This window comes from Lactuca serriola, chromosome 4 (genome assembly GCF_051521515.1).
Source record: "Lactuca serriola cultivar US96UC23 chromosome 4, Lser_US96UC23_V15, whole genome shotgun sequence".
Lineage (NCBI taxonomy): Eukaryota > Viridiplantae > Streptophyta > Magnoliopsida > Asterales > Asteraceae > Lactuca > Lactuca serriola.
This window is the reverse complement of record NC_136411.1, coordinates 125776939-125788021: the sequence shown is the minus strand read 5'-3', so window position 1 is coordinate 125788021 and position 11083 is coordinate 125776939.

Sequence of the window (11083 nt, the reverse complement as noted above, 5' to 3'; positions counted from 1 at the left end):
TATAAGGTCCAACAAACCTTCACCCCTCTCACACGAACCTGTGAAGGGTGACTTTGTCATTTTTCCAAGTAAGCATGATTCGCAACTATCATCTGACTTTAGGTCAAACGACTCCAAGACTCCATCATTTTGGAGTTGGCCTATGCGCTTCTTGCTTATATGTCCAAGACGACAATGCCATAATGATGCTTTATCCAAGTTATTATTAGTAGAATCAATACACAAAACATTATTTCCTAAGTTATCAACAACAGATACAGCTTCATACACACCATCACAAGGTAATGCTTTAAAATAAAGAATATTATTAAAGAAAGCATCAATAGAACCAACTTCATTATTAAATGAAAAGGTAAACCCTTGTTTGTACAAAGCATGGAAGGAAATAATATTTCTTGCCATTCCTGGCGAATAACAACACTTATTCAGATCTAAACTAAACCCACTACTTAGCGATAAAGTATAAACTCCAATCTTGGTAACAGGTATAGCTTTCCTATTCCCCATGATCAAGTTTATCCTTCCTTGCTCCACATCCTCACTTCTTCTTAGTCCCTGCAAGTCACAACAAATGTGAATACCACACCCGGTATCAAGGACCCAAGAATTAGAATGGGGTGAGTTATTAGAAATGATAGTGTAAATACCTGCATGGTTGGGTTTAACTTTCCCATCCTTCACATCTTGCTGGTATTTTGGGCAGTTCCGCTTCCAATGAGCTTTTTCATGGCAATAGAAGCATTCAGCCTCTTTTGGGTCAGAAGAAGGAGTAATGAAACCTTTCTTGGTTCCACTTGAAGAAGAGCCATCAAGGGTCCGAGCCTTGGTACCCTTCGAGGATCTCTTTCTCTTCCTCCATCGATTCTTCCCAATTGCCAAAACCGGAGTAGAGTTTTGAGTAGGAGTGATAGCAACCGACTTCCCCTTAAGACCTGATTCTGCGGTCTTGAGAAGTCCCTGAAGTTTGCTGAGGGTGACTTCTTCCTTGTTCATGTGATATGTCATGCGGAATTGATCATAGCACGATGGTAAGGAATGCAAAATAATATCTATTGCAAGATCCTCCGGGAAGTTCACATTAAGCTTCAGCAAACGATCCACATACCTTTGCATTTTCTGCATGTGGCTCGTGACGGATTCCCCGTCCTTCATCATGGTTGTTATCATGGAGCAGATGATTTCATACCTCTCTTGTCTTGCACTTTGATGGTATCTTTCCATCAAATCTTGGTGCTTGTCATAAGGGTAGAAATCCTCATAAGACTTTTGGAGTTCCGCTGTCATCATGGCCGTCATGATGCAAGCCACTTTCGTAGCATCCCTTTCATGTGCCCGAAATTCAGCGATCTCCTGAGGAGTTGCAGTGGACTCATCAATCTCCTTAAGCTCCTTGTCAAGGACATATTCTTTGTCCTCGTAGCGGGTAATCATCCTGATGTTTCTGATCCACTCATTGAAGTTGGATCCATCAAAGGTGACTTTCCCACACAAGTTCATAAGGGTAAAGGAGCCATTAGGATTAGAGCCAGAAGCATTGTTGAAAGACATCTGAAGGAAAGAGGACAAGATTAGTTTAGATATAAGAGAGTCCTTAATAAAACACCCAAATGTAATATTAAGGCTAGGATCCAATCACAATATAATATAACTTAGAAGAGGTATGCCGTAATCTAAGCTATATCATATTTGAAAGGTAGGTGAATGACGATTCATCAATTTCCACCACGAAAACCGCAATATTTTAGTATTAGGTTTTTGAATGGTTCTTAGAAATTCCTAGATTCTTTGAGATTCAATGAACTTTTCAAAGGCATGTTTCAATCTCGAGTGTGCCCTCCAAGTTTTGTGACTGGGATACCGAGGATCACAAAACGAGGTGTGAAGTAACCATGCAAATCACTTGGTACCCTTACAGTTTATCACTCAATCGATGTGCCGGTTAACCACACACGCTCCATCGATACTATAATAAACCCTAAGTCACCCTTTACCTACCTTGTTAAGTCCAAGTTAGTGTGCCGGTTAACCACACACGCTCCACCAACGACTTAATCAAAGTGTAAAGTGTAATTTCATGGAATAACACCTTATTCACATTTTTCCTAAAGTAACTAAGATTGGGAATTTAATAAAACATTTAGTTACTTTATAATATTCATCATACTTTGAATGAGAATTAATAAGTCCTTGTCTTACCCGTTCGGCTAACGACCCTCCACCGATCAAGCAAGCGGTGGGTGAGAGTGGACACCCATTAAGTCACCATTTTATAGGCAACAACCTTATACCCACCTTATAGACCGGCTTCGTGAATGAGGCGTACTAGCGGTAAGACGACTTTGTTCTTATACATATATATATATATATATATATATATATATATATATATATATATATATATAATTATTAAATCATAATAATATAAGTATAAGGGTTGAATTTTAACTTTTAAAATTCTAGGGGTTGGAACTAAAGTTTTTAACTTAACTTTACTTGTTCCAAAACTTGAGGGCAAGTTTTGTAAACTTTCAAAACTTTTCATTTCTTGTAACTTATGAGTTTAATAGAGTAATAAAATGAGGACTTTTCATTTTTCCTAACTCTTGTGTTCTTTTAATGGTTTTTAATCCAAGAGACTTTTGGTTTTCCATAACTTGAGGACAAGTTATGGACTCCATTAAAACACATTATGATCATAAATTAATCTACCACATAGGTTACAAATAATTCCTATGATCATCTAAACATCACAAGAACAAGAATATGAATATGAACACTTTCAAGAATCAAAATCACATTTAATCTTTGTAATTTTGATAACTAGTTGTTGTAAATGAGTTAGAAAAGACATTACACCTTCTAAAACAAGTTTTCAAGTACCAAAACATTTTAGGGTAATTCTTCTAATCCATTTCCAGCAACTCAAGTCGAAATTCTGCACTCTGTCGACCCTACTCGCCGAGTGCATAAACCTACCCGCCGAGTAGGTTGAAGATACACATGAACTCGACGAGTCCTCCCCATGGACTCGCCGAGTCCATCAGTCAGACAGCAGAATTTTCGACTTTCTTCAACTTTTAAGCACAAATAACAAACAAACAAGCCTAGGCTCTGATACCACTGATGGGTTTTGAGCATTCTAACACTTCCTAAGTGTACATGCAACCCTAATAACCTTGGATCTATGTTTGTCTAATTATCATGCAAAGTTGAATTCCAAGGTTATATTCCTATCTAGCATACATGGGGAACAATTTTAACTTGAATCATAGATAGAATAACTTACCTTGTTGTTGATTGTGTTCCTTGAAACCTTGTGAGCCTAGCACCCCAAGTGTGATGCCTCAAATGCTTCACACAACACCAAATGCTCTTGGAAAGACTCTTGAGATAACACACACTTCTCAAAATCGGCCAAGCCCTCTAGTTTCTTAGTGTTCAACTTGTGTAGCCAATTTTGTGGAGAATGGGACTCTTATATAGTGTTGGCACATCTAGGGTTACACCATGTAAACCCTAATGTGTCATGACTCTTCATTTCCATGACCCATGGGTTTGTAACTCCCATGGAGCATCCATGGAGCATCCTATGGGTAGAACCCAACTTGATAATCCATGGAGCCTTTTAGCCCACTATACAAGATATGGATGATTTACATAACCAACCCATATATTTAATTAGTTATCCTTTGATCACTTAATTAATTCCAAATTAATTCTTTGATCAACTAATTAAATAATATTATTAATATATTAGAACTTATAATATATTAATAATCTCCAAGTGTTATTTCTCTCATTTAGTCTATCCAATTGCATGGTGCCATGCAACCCAAATGGACCATGCCGGGTCGGGTCAAGTACAAGCCCGAAATAGTTATGGACTTAGACACCTTATCCAACACAAATATCATCCATGAATAGATCCAGATACAAAAGAGTGAAGGTAACAGCTTATTACCTCTAAGATGTCCCAAACTGAAATAGACTTGGGATCCACACCACTCTCTTGATGCAACCCATTTTTATCTTCAAGTTTCTTCCACTAGAAACAACTTCCAAAGCTTTAATCTCTCTCCCAAGGCCTCACACACACGAGCTTAGGGTTTTCTGGTTCTCAATGACAATAAGGAGGATAAGAGAAGGACATAAAGTCCTTTAAATAGGGTGCAACCCTCAAGATTAGGGTTTTTCTCATTCCAGCACCAACTCGTCGAGTCCAGCTTCCGACTCGGCGAGTTGGTCACTTAATTTGCGACCCAAAACCCGCTTCGACTCGGCGAGTAAGCATACCTACGCATCAAGTCCCTTCTTCGAAATTACACTTTAACCCCTTAAATCATACTTCTGAAATTTGGGATGTTACATCAGAATCATTGAAATCGGAGAAGAAACACCTCCAAAATCGAGTTTTTCGTCGTTTGGAGTCTCAGGAGTCGACTAGGGTACCAAATATACTTACTGGAAGGTTATGTGGGTCTATTTATACATCCAACAGCAAAAAAATGGCATGCATGTGATCGCATGTATTGAAGTTACGATCGTATGTTTTGAAGAAAACACATCCCCGACCTTTTTAATGAAGTATGATGCTATTTTGGAACTTTTTGGCAAAGTTGTGATTTCATAGGGCAAAATTTACGATCGCATGTATATAGGTTGTGAACGCAAATATTCATTTTCTTCTCCCAGATGAATTTATGGCACTAAAAAACCTCGAAGACAAGTTACGAGCATAAATGCGACCGCATAAAGCTCCATATGATCGCATGGACAAGCATTTCGATCACATTTTTTTCCTAAGTCGTCCGAAATTTTGTCTTGTTTTCAAATCATTTTAAATATCATCAATCGGATTTATGGTTCATGAGATATGGTCAAAATACTTACAGGGGGTCAAAGCTGCCAACAACATCCTTTAGCTTCAGATTGTAGAATCTATCTTCATGTGATTAATTCAATCGAAATTTTCTTGACTAAAACATCTTCCAAGCATTCCTTAGAATCCTTCATAAGTTCCAAGCTACATTTTAAGCTCCAAACGCATATCTAACTACTCCCAAAGTACTGCTCCACTCGAACTATCTAAATTTGACATAAAAACGTGAGTAGTACGGGAATTCTAACGAAAGACATGAGCTGGACATTATTTAAATAAATGACATGAAAATTTACAAAATATGATCCTAAATTCTAATGAAAACTAACCTGAAAGATGCATAAAATGGCATCTTACACCTTCGCAGATACTTGAGAATATTCTTAACTGCTATGCAATGAGCTTTACATAGATTTCCCTGATAACGATTGACCATGCTTAAAGCAAAGGACACGTCAGGGCGGGTACACGGTATAACATACATGTAAATCCAATGGCTAAAGCATATGTAATTCTACTCATTTATTCTATCTCTGCATCGGTACTCGGACTTTGAGTCTTACTTAGTTTGGTATTGCTCTGGATGGGCAGTTCTCCTTTCTTGGAATTTTCCATACTAAAACGTTTTAGCAACTTTTCCAGATATGTATTTTGACTAAGTCCAATTAGACTTTTACTCCTATACCTTAGAATTCTTATCCTTGGAATATAGGCAGCCTCACTTAGGTCCTACATTGCAAAACACTTTCCAAGCCAAGACATAACCTCTTGCAAATTTGGAATACCGTTTCCTATAAGAAGTATGTTATTGAAATACAATACTAGGAAGGTAACTTTACTCCCGCTGGATTTGACATATACACAAGACTCATCATCGCTTCTAGAGAAACCAAATTCCTTGACTTTCTCGTCGAAACAAAGATTCCATCTGCGAGATGCTTGTTTCAATCCATTGATTTATTTCTCAAGCTTACACACTCTATTAGGAAACTTTGCATCAACAAAAACCTCTCGTTGATTCAGGTAAACATCCTCATCCAACTTCCTATTAAGGAAAGCGGTTTTGACATCCATATGCCAAATTTCATAATCATGAAAGGCAGTTATGGATAGCATTATCCTAATAGATTTTATCTTAGCCACTGGTGAGAAGGTCTCATCATAGTAAATTCATGTGGTTTGAGTAAAGTCGTTTGCAACCAGTTGTGCTTTGAATGTGTGTACATTACGATCCATGACGATCTTCATCTTGAAGATCCATTGCCTCTTTCCATTTAACCGCCACAGGGCCTGCCATTGCTTCCTTGTAATTATCAAGTTCATCCAAAGTTACCAGTATACTATGACTCATAAACGTATCACCATTCGTAGTTATATTGAAACCATAGAACTCAGGTGACATGATAACTCTACTAGAGAGATGAATAGGTAATGAATTGTCAACTGATTCAATTGGAATCTCTTCCTGTAAGTCCCTAATCTGCCCGTGTATCAATCAGATCCGTTTGATGGTGCGGAATCCCAATCAAACGGATGATGTCAGATCAAATAGAAGAGAAGGAGAAGAAGAATAATATGAATCTTGATTGTATAGATGATATGAATGAAATTCCTTACACAAGATTCACACACACAAATGCTCCTTTCTCTCTAGACCATAAACTCTCTTCGTGTTCATCAATCGCTACTCCTCACCCTAACACCTCTATTTATACTTGGAATATGGGTCGGATAACACATGGGCCGTAAATGAGTTTACGGCCGTAAGATGTTTACGGCCGTAAACTTAGCCGTAAACTAGACCATAAATTCATAAATATTACAGAAAAATACAACTGCCTAGAAAAGTAAAGTATAAACCATATTTTGACCCAACAATCTCCCCCTTGGTTTATAGCTTGCTTTTCTTAATGACCCAACAAGCTCCCCCTAAAAAGTAGCTGGCTTTTCTTATTAATCATCAATGTGAAATTGGCTTCAACATTAGTCTTCAATGAATGACTTCATCTTGAGCACTTGGGCTTTTCTTCAGAATTTGACCGTGAACGCACATTGGGTGAGGATGCTTGATGTAATGATTCTTGAAAAATAGCGCTTTCAGCTTGAGAATCTTCAGAGAGAACAAATCTTCTGGATCACTTCAGCAGGTACAAAGATAGCAGCAGACTGATTGAGGAGGCTTCAATGCAATCTGTCACATAATCTTCAATTGCAACTTCACCTTGCTTCTGGGGTTGAAGGATTGAATGTTGAAAGAATAATCTTCATTTCTTGCTCCTTCGAACGCGAATTCTTTGATGCTCACAGACGAGGCTTTGGCTCAGAAATCTTCAACACAAACTCCATGAGTTTCATCTTCACCTGAAATCACTTTTCAAGACAAAACAAAACTAAAAGAAAACTTAGCACACAAATTAAAACAGAAACAAAAATATTTTTGGATTTTTGATTTTTCTAAACAAGAAATAAAACAGAAATAACTCTATTTTTGGATTTTTTTTAATTTTTCTGATTTTTCTTTGATTTTTGAATTTTTCTGATTTTTTTTATTATTTTTAATTTTTAATTCTCCCCTAATATTTAAATTAGAAGAAACTATGACAAATTTAACAAAATTAAAATTGATATCTAACTTTAAGAGTGATTTGGGATCAAAGTTTTTAGACAACCTTTATCCACTTGTCGGTACCTTCCATATTCACATATTTGTCTGGTCGATCGTCGGTATTGTTGTCCACTTAAACACGAAAAATTGTGACAAATTTAGGACATACTATTTGTTACAAGACAAGGTGAAATTAAGTTCCTAGATATTATATCTGATCCTAAGTTCCTAGATACTATATCTTAAGGACCATTCAGCTGATGACGACCAGGGATATTGCTGTCCACCTAAATTGAGCAGCAAGATCTATAGACAATCTGTATGTGTTCAATTTTAAGTGTACTAGAACGTGTTTCCCACTTCCTGATATGCCCCAGCCATCAAGAATTTCCATAGTACTCCTTACACCGGGTGAGCAGACAATCATTCAGAGAGAGGAGAGATTCAGAATTCTATTACTTACTACTTCAGAGGGGTTGAGAAGAAGAAGGTTGCATATGCTGTGTACCAGGTCGGATTAGAAGTCGCGCAAAGGAGACAGCATATGGCTAACAGATAAGAAGTATTTCACATATATAGCCTGCAGAGAAATAGAGTTGCATATGTTGTGTACCAGGTCGGATTATAAGTCACGCAAAGGAGACAACATATGACTAACAGACGAAAAGAAAGAAAATGATATTCTACAGACCTAATTTATCGGAATTTACCAGTCGCCCCATCCAACCGGAATTAAGGACAGAATCCGCACATCGAGGAAAAGTTAAACCACGGTTCCAAGTACGGGTTCATTTAATGTGACGAGTAGATTCTCATATATATCTCCCTGCTCAACTTATCCGAGTGTCGTATTGTCAGGCTGAACGGATCTAACTAGGTCAAGATTTGTCAAGTCTATAAATTTCCTAAGTTCAACTCTGCCTAATCATGTCCATTTTAAAAAATTTCGTGCCTACCGACGCATCAAACCAGAGCATAGACCCTTCAACTTTGGGTACGTTACGCAGACTCAGGTTGCCTGTTATCACTTGATAATATCACTTCCCAAAATATCTCCCTAAAGCACATGTCATAACCAACACATTTTTTTGATTTTTTTTTATTTGCTAATGTTTTTGGATTTTTAAAATTTTCTAATTTTTGTTTTGTTTTTATTTCTCCCCCTAAATTTGTGCATAGGAGAGAAACGAAAGTAAATGCGCAAATTTAAACTATCCTAAAACAAAAATTAGTCTTTAAAGCGAATCAGCTTAAGAAAAAATCAAGAGTATAGAGAAGAAAACATGAAAGAGAGTCGTCAGGATATGTTAAGACAAAATTTCAACATTTTCGATTATATCCCTGGAGAAACCCTCGAAACTCAGTTGCAGCGATTTACTACACTCACTGCTGAGATGAATATAGTTGGGATCTTCTTGTCCAAATCTGAGATAAACAAAAAGCTATTGAATTCACTTCCGAAATCGTGGGATATGAACGTGGCTATCATCAAGAAGACAAAAGATCTCAATCATCTCAGTCTTGCTGATGTAATTCAAGAACTTGATGCTTTGAAGTGTAGAGAAAGAATGAGTTCTGAAAACATTCTGGTCACTGAAGTTACATGTACTCTAGCTTGTGAAGCCACGATTAAATTTCTTCGGGAACAAATTGATTTATTTAAAAGAGAAGTTCAGGACCTGAGATATGAAGGATATCAAATCAGGAAAGGACAGAAACCCCTGAAGGCTGAATTAGAAGCAAAAACCAAGGACTTTAGGAAACTTCAGGAAGAGTATAGCAACAAGTGTGAAAATTATGATTATATTAAGAGACAACTTGTTGCTGTAACTGAAGAACTTGACGCTTTAAAAATTAAGTGTGGAAAAACATAATCCCAATCAAACGGATGATGTCAGATCAAATAGAAGAGAACGAGAAGAAGAATAATATGAATCTTGAATGTATTGACAATATGAATTAAGTTCCTTACACAAGATTCACCCACACAAACGTTCCTTTCTCTCTGGTCGTAAACTCCTTCGTGTTCATCAATCTTTTCTCCCAAACCCCTCACCCCTATATATATACACAAGAATATGGGTCGGTGGACATGGGCCGTAAACAGGGTTTACGGCCGTAAACACCCCCTTGGCCATAAACTTGACCGTAAACACATAAGATATTACATAAAAATACAATTTCCTAGAAAAGCAAAGTATAAACCAAAATATTGACCCAACAATCTCCCCCTTGGTTTATAGCTTTCTTTTCTTTTCTTAAATGACCCAACAAGCTCCCCCTAAAAAGTAGCTGGCTCTTCTTGTCAATCTTCAATGGGAGCTTGGCTTTAACTTTAACCTTCGATTTCTTCACAGCATCAGGATGAACATATGAATCTTCAATGAATGACTTCATCTATAGCACATGAGGTTTTCTTCAGAATTTGGCATTGAACGCACATTGGGTGAGGAGGCTTGACATATTGATTCTTGAAAGATAACGTTTTCATCTTGAGAATCCTCATAGAGAACATCAGAGAGAACAAATCTTCTGGATCACTTCAGCAGGTACAACGATAGCAGCAGACTGATTGAGGAGGCTTCAATGCAATCAATCACATAATCTTCAATTTCAGCTTCACCTTGCTTCTGGAGTTTAAAGATTGAATGTTGAAAGAATAATCTTCATTTCTTGATCCTTCGAATGCGAATTCTTCGATGCTCACGGACGAGGCTTTGGCTCAAAAATCTTCAACACAAACTCCATGAGTCTTATCTATACCTGAAATCACTTTTCAAGACAAAACAAAACTAAAAGAAAACTTAGCACACAAATTAAAACATAAACAAAATTATTTTTGGATTTTTGATTTTTCTGAACAAGAAATACAACAGAAATAACACTATTTTTGGAATTTTAATTTTTTTTTTCTTTTTCTTTGATTTTTGAATTTTTCTGATTTTTTTATTTTCATTATTTTTAATTTTTAATTCTCCCCTAATATTTAAATTAGAAGAAACTATGACAAATTTAACAAAAATAAAAATGATATCTAACTTTAAGAGTGATTTGGGATCAAAGTTTTTAAACAAATCTTTATCCACTTGTCGGTACCTTTCATATTCACATCTTTGTCTGGTCGATCGTCGGTATTGTTGTCCACTTAAACACGAAAAATTATGACAGATTTAGGACATACTATTTGTTACAAGACAGGGTGAACTTAAATCCTAAAATTTATATCTGATCCTAATTCCTTGGATACTATATCTTAAGGTCCATTCATCTGACGACGACCAGGGATATTGCTGTCCACCTAAATTGAGCAGCGAGATCTATAGACAATCTGTATGTGTTCAACTTTAAGTGTACTAAAACGTGTTTCCCGCTTCCTGATATGCCCCAGCCATCAAGAACTTCCAGCGTACTCCTTACACCGGGTGAGCAGACAACCATTCAGAGAGAGGATAGATTCAGAATTCTATTACTTATTACTTCAGAGGGGTTGAGAAGTAGAAGGTTGCATATGCTGTGTACCAGGTCGGATTAGATGTCGCGCAAAGGAGACAGCATATGGCTAACAGATAAGACGTATTTCACATATATAGCCTGCAGAG